Below are 16,064 nucleotides of genomic sequence, written 5' to 3'. Positions count from 1 at the left end.
GTTTGTTTTTTACGATTTTTTAAGTTTGCAATCTCGAAATGTGTACAAATAAGTTTGACGGTTGGATTGTTGAAAAATGTTTCGTAGAATGCATATTGCGTCAAAACGGTAGATTAAACAAACACTTAGAGTTAATATTATACTTCTATTAAGTATAAAATAAGTTTTTGTGGTATCCACTAGTGTAAATACTTTAAATTAAAGATCAAATTTATTCATTACATTCTTATAGGGCCGAGGAGTGTATCTGTAAAAAATCATCAAAATCGGAGCTAAAATAACCGTTAAATTGTGATTTTTCGTTTATAATCGTCGAAAACTTTTGTTCCATTACATAATATATGAATGTTTGTTTTTTACGATTTTTACGTATGTGATCTTGGAATGTGTACAAATAAGTTTGACGGTTGGATCGTTGAAAAAAGTTTTGTAGAATGCATATTGCGTCAAAACGATAGATTAAACAAACACTTGGAGTTAATATTATACTTTTATTAAGTATAAAATAAGTTTTTGTGGTATCCACTAGTGTAAATACTTTAAATTAAAGATCAAATTTATTCATTACATTCTTATATGGTCGAGGAGTGTATCTGTAAAAAAATCATCAAAATCGGAACTCAAATAACCGTTAAATTGTGATTTTTCGTTTATAACCGTCGAAAACTTTTGTTCCGTTACGTAATCTCTGAATGTTTGTTTTTTATTATTTTTTACGTATGCGATCTCGGAATGTGTACAAATAAGTTTGGAGGTTGGATCATTGAAAAAAGTTTTGTAGAATGCATATTGCATCAAAACAGTAGATTAAACAAACACTTAGAGTTAATATTATACTTCTATTAAGTATAAAATAAGTTTTTGTGGTATCCACTAGTGTAAATACTTTAAATTAAAGATCAAATTTATTCATTACATTCTTATAGGTCGAGGAGTCTATCTGTAAAAAATCATCAAAATCGGAGATAAAATAACCGTTAAATTGTGATTTTTCGTTTATAACCGTCGAAAACTTTTGTTCCATTACGTAATCTCTGAATGTTTTTTTTTTACGATTTTTTACGTATGCGATCTCGAAATGTGTACAAATAAGTTTGACGGTTGGATCGTTGAAAAACGTTTCGTAGAATGCATATTGCGTCAAAACGGTAGATTAAACAAACACTTAGAGTTAATATTATACTTCTATTAATATAAAATAAGTTTTTGTGGTATCCACTAGTGTAAATACTTTAAATTAAAGATCAAATTTATTCATTACATTCTTATAGGGTCGAGGAGTGTATCTGTAAAAAAATCATCAAAATCGGAGCTAAAATAACCGTTAAATTGTGATTTTTCGTTTATAACCGTCGAAAACTTTTGTTCCATTACGTAATCTCTGAATGTTTTTTTTTATGATTTTTTACGTATGCGATCTCAGAATGTGTATAAATAAGTTTGACGGTTGGATCGTTGAAAAACGTTTTGTAGAATGCATATTGCGTCAAATCAGTAGATTAAACAAACACTTAGAGTTAATATTATACTTCTATTAAGTATAAAATAAGTTTTTGTGGTATCCACTAGTGTAAATACTTTAAATTAAAGATCAAATTTATTCATTACATTCTTATAGGGTCAAGGAGTGTATCTGTAAAAAATCATCAAAATCGGAGATAAAATAACCGTTAAATTGTGATTTTTCGTTTATAACCGTCGAAAACTTTTGTTCCATTACGTAATCTCTGAATGTTTTTTTTTTACGATTTTTTACGTATGCGATCTCGGAATGTGTAAAAATAAGTTTGACGGTTGGATCGTTGAAAAAGGTTTCGTAGAATGCATATTGCGTCAAAACGGTAGATTAAACAAACACTTAGAGTTAATATTATACTTCTATTAAATATAAAATAAGTTTTTGTGGTATCCACTAGTGTAAATACTTTAAATTAAAGATCAAATTTATTCATTACATTCTTATAGGGTCGAGGAGTGTATGTGTAAAAAATCATCAAAATCGGAGCTCAAATAACTGTTAAATTGTGATTTTTCGTTTATAACCGTAAAAAACTTTTGTTCTGTTACGTAATCTCTAAATGTTTGTTTTTTATGATTTTTTACGTATACGATCTCGGAATGTGTACAAATAAGTTTGACGGTTAGATCGTTGAAAAAAGTTTTGTAGAATGCATATTGCGTCAAAACAGTAGATTAAACAAACACTTAGAGTTAATATTATACTTCTATTAAGTATAAAATAAGTTTTTGTGGTATCCACTAGTGTAAATACTTTAAATTAAAGATCAAATTTATTCATTACATTCTTATAGGTCGAGGAGTGTATCTATAAAAAAATCATCAAAATCGGAGATAAAATAACCGTTAAATTGTGATTTTTCGTTTATAACCGTCGAAAACTTTTGTTCCATTACGTAATCTCTGAATGTTTGTTTTTTACTATTTTTTACGTATCCGATCTCGGAATGTGTACAAATAAGTTTGACGGTTGGATCGTTGAAAAACGTTTCGTAGAATGCATATTGCCTTAAAACGGTAGATTAAACAAACACTTAGAGTTAATATTATACTTCTATTAAGTATAAAATAAGTTTTTGTGGTATCCACAAGTGTAAATACTTTAAATTAAAGATCAAATTTATTCATTACATTCTTATAGGGTCGAGGAGTGTATCTGTAAAAAATCATCAAAATCGGAGCTAAAATAATCGTTAAATTGTGATTTTTCGTTTATAACCGTCGAAAACTTTTGTTCCGTTACGTAATCTCTAAATGTTTGTTTTTTATGATTTTTTACGTATGCAATCTTGGAATGTGTACAAATAAGTTTGACAATTGGATCGTTGAAAAAAGTTTTTGGACCGCCAGCAATAGATAATTTTGTAGTAGTAAAACCTTAAATTTATTTAACCGTCGATTGTCATTTACGCTTTATTCTTCTTACTGAATTTCATTTTTAAAATTTTATTTTTTGAAAACATGATCATCCGGCGGATGTAAGAAGATGATATCACGTTTTTATATTTACGGTTAACTGAAATATGAGTCAATGTCATAATTTGTAGAAACTTTATAAACATCAAGCAATATTTTCACTAACCGTAAAACTTTAAATATAATATCAACGATCCAAACCGTTCATCTACCTGCACCCTCTAATAGATCATGTTTTCAAAAAAGAAAATCTTAAAAAACGAAATTTGATGAGAACAATGAAGCATAAATGTAAACAACAATCAACGGTTAAATTTTGATCTATGATTTATATGATTATAGTGGTGAATTTTGAAGTTAAGCTCTTCATGAAAGTTATAAAGCTTGTCATTACGAGTGTTTATATATTTATTTTCTATATTTTTTTACACTTCTACATTAATTAAAAAACTATTAAAGACTTTAGGTAAGCGAAAATATACTTAAAACAAAATTGCGTTTTTATGTTTTGGATGTGATAATATGGAATGTATATACTTATTTAGTCTTATGTTTTTCATTTGATTATTTATTGGTTTAAAATATATTTTCCTTAACGGGTAACGGGTCGGGTCATATTACCTGTTAATATTATCGGGTCGATTTCAGGTCGGGTCATTTTACCCGTTTATTTTAACGGGTGTTACACGACACGACCCGTTAAGATATCGGGTATGACACGAAAACGACACGAACACGGAAAACACAACACGAATGCCAGGTCTACCATCACATCATCAATAACACATACAACACGTCAAAATATGGCTAGAGCGCCACAGTTCGGTCGAAGACTACATCTCTGAAAAAGGGAATTTTGGACCACCCAACGGAACCAAGGAACCAAAGGGGATTCTGGACCATCACTCAACGGAATCCAATCAGGATAAGATTCCAGACTATCACTCAATAGAATCGCGGAGTAGAAGGGAGGGATTCCAGACCATCACTCAACGGAATCCAAGTGGATACGATTCCAGACTAACACTCAATGGAATCGCGAAGTAGAAGGGATTCCGGACCATCACTCAACGGAATCGCAGAGTAGAAGGGATTCCCAACCACTTAACCTAACAATATGTACATAATAACGTGGTCGCGACACAACAATTGTACGAGTACAACTTTAGAAAACATGGAACATGGAAAAGTCAAATATAAGTATGGTACCTTTTGAAATGAATTAAATGATAAACACATACCATATACAACCTTCTCCATATCGGCCTCTAAACCTAAAAACGGATAGGCATATAAATCTTACTGTAATTCCCTATTATTCAAATCACATATCATGATGTATATATATAAAGCAATGAATCAAAATGGAAAGAGCCATCGAGTTTCCCTCTAATTACTACTTCCTACATTTCTGAACCATAAACCATATAAATTCTGTAAATAACAACCTATAATAATCAGTCATTAGAAGAACAAAGAAATTTGGAACGTTTACCCATATATGCAAGCTACAGGTTGACCACAAGTGAAGTAGTTTGTTCCCTAATCCTTTCTTGCATTTGAAACTAATCAATTAGTAGCCAAAGTAATATCGTATATAAAGCAGTTTGCAAAGGTGGAAATCTTGTAGAGTTGGATTTGTGAAGCTAATTCCACAATACTAATTCAAAAGTAGTTTTGGTTGATCAACTCCAAACAAATGTTTTACTTGAAATAGCTGAAACGATAAATATAAAAATATACACACATGTGTATAATTCAAGCTGTGGAAGTTAGCTTCGTTTGGTTCCAGTATATACATCCACACACATACATATACATATGCACACACTTACTAAGAAATATAAATATATACTAGCTATTATGCATATAGCTTTTCACAAGGATTAGTAGTTGATGAACCAAACCGCTAAATACAATTATATATAATTTATGGAAGAAACTTGGCAACAACATAATCAAGTCAAAAGGGCACATAACAAAAGTGAAGAACCTTACCTTCAATCCCTTAATTGAGTTGATCAGATACCAATTAAACTCTAACAACCTTAATTAAGCCGAAGAATATCTCATTACACAAAATTAAAACCTAACTTGATTAAATCCTCCAATTGGGATTTCTTTTTAGAAGGAAGTTGTATAACAAATATCAGACAGCATCAAGATTCGTGGTACGGCAGAAGAAGAGTGAGATTTGGGTTGAGAGAATGAATAGAACTTGGGTTGTCTATTGAGAAGAGACCCACCTGCTCGTCAAAAGTATTTGCATCTCTTTCCTCCTAATCCTACCGCAGCTTCTCCTCTCTCTCTCTCTCCCTCCGTTTTTCTTTTTCATTCCCCCGGGAAGAAGGTCGGTTCTGTTAGTGTATAAGCTATTGAGCTTACATGAATATTAGAAGTAAATAAGTCTTGTGTCTAATTGTGTATTCACTTTGGTAATTAAACCAAGTGTAGAGGTCATATTGTAAAAAGGGTTTTGTAACAGGTGTGAAGATCTCCTTGTGTCCATCTAGATGTGTGGCAGAGATCATTCTCTTTCTATATGCTTTGTAACCCAACCGTTGTGCACAGAGTGTGTGAAGCAAATATATATGCAGTTTACTCTCTGTGCAAGTTTCAACAGAGAGCACCACCATCATAATCTTCTCTCCATTGTATTTGAGTTTTTGAGCTTATCCTTATTTCTACTTCTCGTTCAACTAAAAACACTTCAATTAGAACTTTAACATGGCCTCAGAGCCTTGTTCGATCATTTGAGATCTGGGAGTAAACTGTGAAGCAATCGAGCTACACTCGAGCTCGTTCCGGTTCAGGCGAAGTCGCCGAAATTCCATAGAATCCGATTTCGATTTGTGTTCGTCTCGTCTAAGCTAAGAGATGGCTGGATCTGGAAATTCTGAGGTGAGAACTCCGATCTTCTCCGGTGAGAACTACGAGTTCTGGAGAATCAAGATGGTGACGATCTTCAAATCTCACGGGCTATGGAAATTAGTTGAAAAGGGGATTACGGTCTCAGAAACAAAGAAGAAGAAGGTTGAAGGAAGCTCAGAGGAAGAAGAAGACGATGAGAAAATGGTCGCAGCATATATGCAAGATGCAAAAGCTCTGGGTATTATCCAGAATGCGGTCTCGGATCAAATATTCCCTAGAATAGCCAATGCAGATTCTGCGAAGATGGCATGGGATCTGTTATATGGTGAGTATCATGGTGGTGATCAGGTAAGATCTGTGAAACTACAAAATCTGAGACGTGAATTTGAGTATGCTAGGATGCGTGATGATGAAACTCTGTCTGGGTATCTTACTAGGCTAAATGAATTGATCAATCAGATGAAAACATTTGGTGAGATTCTGTCTAATGAAAGGCTTGTACAAAAAGTTCTCATTAGTCTCAGTAAACCATATGATCCCATATGTCTAGTTATTGAAAATACCAAGTGCTTAGAAACTGTAGAACTGTAGGAGGTTGTAGCAATTTTGAAGAGTCAAGAACAACGATTTGATTTGCATAGTGTTGATGTCACTGAAAAGGCTTTTGCCTCATTCTCTGTGAGTCCAAAAGGACAAACCAGTGGAAATGCTCAAACTGGTACATTCAAATCCTATAAGCACTTGAATTCGAAGGGAAAGAAATGGGAATCTAAGCCTAAGTTTCAACAGAGGTCATTCACTAATCCTACACAGAACTCAAACTCTTCTGGGTATGTGAAGCAAGATGCAGTTAAACCACAGTGTAGAGTGTGTTCCAAATTCCATTTTGGTGAATGTAGATATAAGGGGAAACCTAAGTGTTATAATTGTGATAAATTTGGTCATTGGGCTAGAGAATGCACTGTAGGGAAGACTGTGCAAAAGGCAAACTCTGCAAATCAAGTGGAAGTGACAGGGAATTTGTTCTATGCTAATAGTGCGATCTCAGAGTCAAATGTCAATGGAAACTGGTATATTGATAGTGGTTGTAGTAACCACATGACAGGAGATGCTAATCTGCTTGTTGACATAAAAACAAATGTTGCTGGAAAAGTGCAAATGCCTACTGGTGTGTTAGTGAATGTTGCTGGAATGGGTTCATTGGAAATAGACACTAATAGAGGCAAGAAGTATATCAGGGAGGTTATGCATCTGCCAGGATTAAAGGAAAACTTACTGAGCGTTGGGCAAATGGATGAGCATGGATACTATCTCTTGTTTGGAAGAGGCTTGTGTAGTGTATTTGATGGACCTTCTCTTGATAATCTTGTGATCAATGTTAAGAAGAAGGAAAATAGATGTTATCCTCTTTCTCTGTGGAAAAACAGCCAACTTGTTCTGAAAGCTAGCACCGATACAAATTCTACCTGGATTTGGCACAAGAGATTAGGACATCTAAATCTCAGGAGCCTTAAACAACTCAGAGAAAGTGAAATGGTACATGGTCTTCCACATCTTGAAAACATTGATGGTGTATGTGAAGGATGCCAGTTTGGGAAACAACATCGTGATTGGTTTCCAAAAGAGAAAGCTTGGAGAGCAAGCAGTCCTCTAGAGCTTATACACACTGATTTGTGTGGTCCTATGCAAAATGAATCAATTGCTGGGAATAAGTACTTTATGCTTCTCATTGATGACTATACAAGAATGTCATGGGTTTACTTCCTAAGACAAAAATCTGAGGCTCTAACTTGTTTCAAGAAGTTTAGAGCCATGGTAGAATTGCAGAGTGGTTTCAAAGTAAAGTGCCTAAGAAGTGACAGAGGAGGTGAGTTTGTATCAAATGAATTCAACCAATTCTTAGAGGCTGAAGGAATACAAAGACAACTGTCTATGGCCTATACTCCACAGCAAAATGGAGTAGTGGAGAGGAAGAATAGAACAGTTGTAGAGATGGCCAAGACAATGCTTCATGATAAAAGCATGCCATATTTTCTGTGGGCTGAGGCAGTGCATACAGCAGTGTACATTCTAAACAGATCACCTACAAAAGCACTAGATAATCTGACACCATTTGAGGCATACAGTGGCAGAAAACCAGGAATTGGTCACCTAAAAGTATTTGGATCAATCTGCTATGTGCATATACCATCTGAAATGAGACAGAAACTAGATGCTAAGAGTGTCAAATGTGTGTTTGTTGGATATGCTACATGTGAGAAGGGATACAGAGTGTTTGATCCATGCACTAAGAAGTTAATTCTTTCAAGAGATGTAGTTTTTGATGAAACTATGACCTGGAATTGGAAGGAACATTCAGAGAACTCTGTTGCTGTGACCCACATTCAGAATTCACATGGGTTGGGTGAAATTCAAGACTGTGCCTCCAGTTCCTCTACATTCTCTCATACTGAAGAACAAGAAAGCAGCATTCAAGAATCTGTTGAGATTCCTCAGTCTTATGATCATACTCCAGTAAAATGGAGAAACATAAATGATATTATGGCACAGTGCAATTTGTGTATTGTGGAACCTGAAAAATTCGAAGAAGCTGCTCAAGATCAAGCTTGGATAAAAGCTATGGAAGAAGAACTGACCATGATTGAGAAGAATAGAACTTGGGAATTGGTGGATAGACCAAGTGAAAAAACATGTTATTGGGGTGAAATGGGTATTCAAAACCAAGTTGAACCTGGATGGATCAGTACAAAAGAACAAGGCACGACTAGTTGCCAAGGGGTATGTGCAGAAACCAGGAATTGATTACAATGAGACCTTTGCTCCGGTTGCTAGACTAGATACAATCCGGACTTTGATAGCTCTTGCTGCACAGAGAAGCTGGAAACTATATCAACTTGATGTTAAATCTGCATTTCTGAATGGACAACTACAGGAAGAAGTCTATGTTGAACAACCCGAAGGATTTGTGATTAATGGCAAAGAAGATAAAGTCTACAGATTGTATAAGGCTCTGTATGGATTGAAGCAGGCACCTAGAGCCTGGTATGGAGAGATTGATAGTTATTTCACTCAGTGTGGATTCATAAAGAGCTTGAGTGAAGCAACTCTTTATACTAAGACAAGGGGAGATAAGGACATCCTAATTGTCTCTATCTATGTTGATGACATAGTATACACTGGAAATAACCAGGAGATGCTGGATGAGTTCAAAGAAGACATGAAAGATAAATATGAGATGACAGATCTCGGGGTACTTCATCATTTCTTGGGGATGGGGGTTATACAAACAGATACTAGCATTTTTATCCATCAAAGGAAGTATGCTTCTTCCTTATTGGATAAATTTGGTCTAAAGGAGTGTAAACCTGTCTCCATACCTCTCATTACTTCTGAGAAATTAAGTAAAGATGATGGAAGTGGTGCAGCAAATGAGGAGCAGTACAGGAAGATTGTAGGAAGTCTGTTGTACCTCACTGCCACAAGGCCGGATATAATGTATGCAGCTAGTTTATTAGCTAGATATATGCATTGTCCTACCAATAAACACTATGGAACAGCTAAGAGAGTGCTCAGATATGTTAGGGGCACATTGGACTATGGTTTGAAGTATGAGAAAGGCAAGAGGCAGTCTTAATTGGTTTTTGCGATAGTGACTGGGGAGGATCTCTTGAAGACAGCAAAAGCACCTCAGGCTATGCATTTTCTTTTGGAAGTGGAGTGTTCTCATGGGCCTCTGTGAAACAACACTGTGTTGCTCTTTCTACTGCAGAAGCCGAGTATATCAGTGCTTCTGAAGCCACAGCTCAGGCCATATGGCTCAGATTTGTTCTGGAAGATTTTGGAGAGTTACAAGTTGATGCAACCCCTCTGCAGTGTGATAACACATCTGCAATCTCAATATCCAAGAACCCCGTGTTTCACCAGAAGACAAAACACATTGACAGGAGATATCACTTCATCAAGGATGCCTTGCAGCAAGGGATAATTGACTTGGTTTACTGTCCTACCAAAGAACAAGTGGCAGACATTTTCACCAAGGCATTACCAAAGGACAGATTCAACTATCTCAGGGACAAACTTGGAGTTATATCAGCTCAAAGCTTAAAGGGGAGTGTTAGTGTATAAGCTATTGAGCTTACATGAATATTAGAAGTAAATAAGTCTTGTGTCTAATTGTGTATTCACTTTGGTAATTAAACCAAGTGTAGAGGTCATATTGTAAAAAGGGTTTTGTAACAGGTGTGAAGATCTCCTTGTGTCCATCTAGATGTGTGGCAGAGATCATTCTCTTTCTATATGCTTTGTAACCCAACCGTTGTGCACAGAGTGTGTGAAGCAAATATATATGCAGTTTACTCTCTGTGCAAGTTTCAACAGAGAGCACCACCATCATAATCTTCTCTCCATTGTATTTGAGTTTTTGAGCTTATCCTTATTTCTACTTCTCGTTCAACTAAAAACACTTCAATTAGAACTTTAACAGGTTCCCCCTTCCTTCTTTTCTTTTTCCACCAATAGCTTTTGTTTTTCTCTTCACCTCTCCTCGAGCTTAGAGAGAAGATGGATAAAAAAAAGGGCACTGAACCCAAATAACCAATAGATTTATCTAAAAAAGAAGGGATTTTACCAAAAATGTCCTTGACTTTAAACTCCCATACAAACTTCATTTTGAAACCAAATCTCGTTCCGATTGCATCCACGGGTTCCTAGCGATGAATACTATAATATTATACTTAGTGTGACTTCATAAGGTCTACGAATTTTTTTAATGATTACTGACCAAAATTCAAACTTCGTAGTTAGTTTAATTAAAATATAAAGTTAATATAAATTCCCAAAAATAATATAAATTCTCCTTAATACCAATATGTTGTTTGCAATAGTGAAATCCAGGAACGGGATTTCACAACCATAAACTATGGTGTATGCTCACCATACACTCAATCAATTGACACGTGTCATTTTACTTAATCTTGGTTAATTTTTTTCAAAATTGAAAAACTAACATTTAATGTGAAAGTTAACTAGAGTTAAGTGAAATAACACGTGTCAATTAATTAGGTGTATGGTGAGCATAAACCATAATTTATGGTGGTGAGCAAAAATGCTCCCTTAAAGATAAGGACAAAATAAAAAGGTAAAGTGAATAATATTAGGTTTGACATTTTAGTGTTAAAATGTGGTTTTTCATTAAAGTGAACGGTACCGCGGGTTTTTCGTTAAAACCCCCTTTTTTCAATTGTATTCTAAGTATTGGGTTTACTTCATATTGGGTGAAATCCTATTTAGAGAATGTGGATAATTGTTGGTCTAATCATTAATAACAACCTCCTTCCTGGCGCTTTTTCAAGATGTCTAGAAGCACCCGGGTTCAAAGTCTCCAAACTCAAACACCATAAAACACATCATTGAAAAAATCACAACTTAAAAATGGTTGAAATATTAAAACTTGGTAAGCAAAATCTAAGAGGACTAACAAATTACCTGCACTTGGAGCAGAAACTGGCAAATCCACCGAACTGCAAAGATCGACCTTTCTTTCATTCGTGTGTATTGGCTGTTCTGCATGAATGATTCATACAAACCTTGAACCGCATTGCCCCAAATTTAAACTCTCCAAAATCCTAAAAGCAAATAAAACAGAGCAATCAAACCTAAATATCTGAACCCCTTTTGACCAAAACCCATCAATTAGAACATAAAACCCAGCCTTAACCTGGTAATTTTAAATTATTATTTTTTTTTGCTCATTACTCATTTACAAAATATATTAAAATTCATATAAACTAATAAAACCCAAAAAAAGGAAAACAGAGTTTGAAGTTTTTTTATGAACTCACAACAAACAAAATAATTCTTTTTTTTCTGCAACCATGTGGAGTTTCTTGATTCAATCACATAAAACAAAATTCTTAAGTTCAAAACAAAAAAAAAATTACAAATTAAAGTGAAGAAATAGGAAGAATAAAGAAAGAAGAGCGTGCAAACGGAGGAGAATAAATAAAAACGAAGAAGTTCAAAATAAAATCATACAACAATCTTTAGATAGAATGAGAACGCAGGAATTAAAATTTGGGGACAAATATTAATTAAATTACTGTAGCATCATGCTAAAAAGGGCGAAGTTGGAAATTCATGTACCATTTGAAACGATCAGTATAATCGTTACATGTCTCTTAGTCTTATCCTAATCTGCATGGAGGAAGCTGTCTCTTTTGCCCTTTCTTTCTGGGTTCTCTCTGTTTTCCCACCCACCTATGCCTGTTGATTCAAACATAATGCTTGGTGCCCAGAGAGCAATCTGTGCAGGTTAATCAAGAGGTCACTAATTGGTTTTAGCCAACAGACGGTTAACCTATCACAAAAAAAAAAAAAAAAAAAACAACAACAACAACGATGATAAATCATGAATTAAATTAAATTTCTCACCTCCACCTCCGGCAGAGCTTTCACAATCTCAACCTATCACAAAAATAAAAAATCAAAGAGAGAACTTGAACTTCCAAATTAATTGAAAGAACTATAAAATGAATCGGGGGTTTCTACTAAAGTGAAAAGTAAGAACAAATAATTAATAAACATCATCCACATCTAGTGAATTAAAATTGAGAAATCAAATTATAAATAGGGAAACCAGAAAGATTGAAAGATGAGATCATCATCCATCTTGCAAAGGAATATGTATAGGGTGGAGTGCCTTCATCAAAGACAAACTCATCCTGCAACCTAATCAATTGTCCTAACAACCATAATGTAAAGAAATTTGTGGTGCTCCATTGCACATAGGCAGCAGGCTGTTAAACATATCAATATTTGCATAAGATGAACCAACATTTGAAAAGGATAAGTAGATGGACCAACAAAGAGAGAACATCTAAATTTATAGCAAGATGAAAGTATGCGAAAATAGGGTGCAAACATAATGTGCCTCATTTTTAATGTGGGTCAATGAGGGTAAGAGAGAGTGCCCTTGGTGTTCTCTCTCTCAGTGCACAGAGATATGACCTTACTACCAGAATGGAAAGAAGTCGGTATAACAACATTGGTACATACATTGGATATATGCAACCTGCTCTGGGAGTAGGGATGGGCAATGGTTATGACGGGCGGGTAACCGCGGTTATTTACCCATAACCGTTTATGTTCATACGCGCATAACCGTTTACCCGTTGGGTAATTACATAAACGGTTATACCCAAACCCATAACCGTTTATAAACGGTTAACCATACTCATAACCGTGTACCCTAACCGTTTACCCATTTAACCATAACCATACCAGTTTACCCGTTTATCCTTTTTTTACCCATTTACTCTTTTTTCACCCGTCTACATGTTTTTTTAACAACTTGAGAATTACAAAAGAAAATTTTGTCCTAATTTTTGTTTTCTGATAATTAAACATCGTTATAGGTAAATTTTAGCATGCATTTCCCTATTTTAATCATTTAAGTCTTCGTACAATTCCAATAATTGAAATAATAGTTTACGAACGATATTTTTCTGCTACACCCAACTTTAATTATAATCCATATGATTACAAAGTAAAACTTCTAAAAATAAAAAGTAGTCATTATCTTGAATACTAGATGATTCAAGTATTCTGAAACTAAGCACTTTCGAACACTAATACTTTAGCACGTTCAATCACAAAGTCTTATCGACTCGTTGCCATCAAAAGAGGCTTACAAAAGAAATGTATAAATTGAATCAGTATCCCATTTAGAAGCCAAAAGTCGAAAAAACAACGATGCATGGAAGAATGGCGTGAAGGGTAGAAGAAAGATGAAATCTTGATGGAGATAAAGGGTAATGGATGCAGTGATTCGTATCGGAAAATCGAATCGGGCAATGGGGCTGGTTTGGAGGCGCGTAGGGGAGCACCAATCCAAAGTCAGTTTGGATTCAATTTATAACCGCGGTTAAACTGATAGAATTAGAGCAGGGCCAAAACTTGTTGGGTCTGCTGAGTTTTTTTATTTTTATTTATTTTAATTTTTAATTTTACATATATTGAATTAAATGGGTAAATGGACATCCGTTATAACCGCGAGTAATAGCCATAACTATTGGATACCCATTATAACCCTGGGTAATACCCATAACCATTGGATACCCATTATAACCCTGGGTAATACCCATAACTGTCCATTTAAATTTCATTTATAAACGGTTATACCCATAACCGTTTGTTCGTTTAAACGGTTACCCATAACCATAATCATGAACTTTATATGAACGGGTAACCGCGGTTACCCAAACCCATGAATATTTTGCCCATCCCTATTTGGGAGCCATGTATCCAAAGTGGCAGATCTCACCTACAAAAGCATCCAAATCATCAGAATAATGCAGATAAAAATAGAACCGAAACTCATTAGTGTAAAGCATAAAATATGGAATTGAGTACCATACAAATAATAAAACGAATTTGAAGTTTTTGCATAATTGAAAATTATACCTTTGGTATATGTACCCCAAGACTCCTATGAATCCCTGAACATTGCATGCATATGAAGATATATACCAAGATTCACGCTAGCCAATCGTGGAGCTCTGCACCAAAAAATGGAAACACTACAACAAATTAGAAAAAAAATGTTTGACATATCTATTTGAGGTTACCCACACGACCTGCAGTATGAAAATATATAGGATGTTTAAATTGAAAATATATCTAGTATTGCTGCAATGACATATCTGCAAATCAAAGTAATATTAGAAAAATAAAATAAAAATTATATTTCACCCATTAACCTCCATTCTTTGTCCAGCTTTCGCAAACACCCTCTCAAACCCAATCACCTGCTTAGCATGAGTGCCTACAATTCCGTCTGGGGGCTTTGAGTAAACAAAAACAACCTCACTCCGATCCCTTTTGCCTACATGTTTCACTTCAACCTTGACCGAAAGATCGTGTTACAAGTCATCTAAAAGGACTGCTGGGCAGGATGGCTTGTAAGTTTCATCGCCGTACTAAAATTTGTGGCAGTGTTGCGTCTTGTTCAACAAAATATTCATCGATTCAACTGCAGCTATTAGGGTGTAGTTGAATTGAGTGTAGCTAAGGCCATAGCCAAATGGATAAACAGTAGAGCCATTTAAGAGTTTGTATGTACGACCAGGATAGCCTAGGGTATCGATTGGCCTCAATGGCATGGATTTCATAGGTAGCATTTTGACGTAACCAGCTTCATACCATGTAAGAGGTAATCTTCCTTCTGTAACATAGTCAACATATATTGTTAGGACGTTAGGTGATCGCTTGACGAAGCAATTGATATGTACTTGTTACATCTGTTATGTTGGATAGTGGCCAAATTAGTGGTAAAGTGGCCAAAAGCATATAATAAAAAATGAAAGACATAATGATGTAGGAACATCATTATGAGGAGACCAATGATGATGTTTGTTGAAAAGAAAAAGAAAGGTCATAATGATGTCTGTAAAGGAATGATTATTACTTTACTTTGGATTTTTTATTGGATGCTTTTTATGGATAAATGTTGCATCCGAATGTGGGAGATGAGGGGGGAGCGGCATCAGATGAGAGCCATACCAGGGAGAGTGTTCGGCTCTCCCATTTGAAACAGTGATGCTCATTCCCATTTGTTTGTAATCCCCTTTTGTTAGTGATCACTCAATCAAAGATATTTGTGCTACATTTTGTGGCTTTTGGGAGAGAAGGAATTTTGATATGTGTTTCTTCTTCTCCATTTGTTTCTTAGTTTGAGTGAGAGCTATTGATTGTATGTGGGATTTGGGTTTGAGAATTAAACCTCTATTTGTAATCTCCTTTTGATATTAGTGGAATTTCCTCGCCGTCTCGGAACTGGACGTAGGCTTACGCCGAACCAGTATAAATCCTTGTGTTTTGGATTATTTGTCTTATCATATTTTGCCGTTGTTGCTTATTGGTTTCATATTTGACGCTTCCGCACAACAAGTGGTATCAGAGCTCCGGGTTTCGACTTGGAGGCTTTGTACTAGTATGTCTATGAAATCTTCGAATGACGGTGAAATATGTTTTTTTTTGAAAAAATTCGACAGGAGGAATGACTTTGGTATTTGGTCAATTGGAGAATGGTTTCGGAAACAGCGTGTCTGCTGCAATGTTGTTGTTGATGTTGTTGAAGTGTTGGTGTTCGACGGCTGCAGGTGTAGTGTACTGCTTTTGGTGGGTTTTCCGTTGGTCATCGTTGCACCGGAGGTGTTTGTGGGCTGTTGTCGACGAGTTGAGTGGGAAGGAGAAAAGGTAGA

The sequence above is a fragment of the Malus domestica genome, chromosome 05 (assembly GCF_042453785.1).
Source record: "Malus domestica chromosome 05, GDT2T_hap1".
Lineage (NCBI taxonomy): Eukaryota > Viridiplantae > Streptophyta > Magnoliopsida > Rosales > Rosaceae > Malus > Malus domestica.
Note: the sequence above shows the minus strand (reverse complement) of the source record.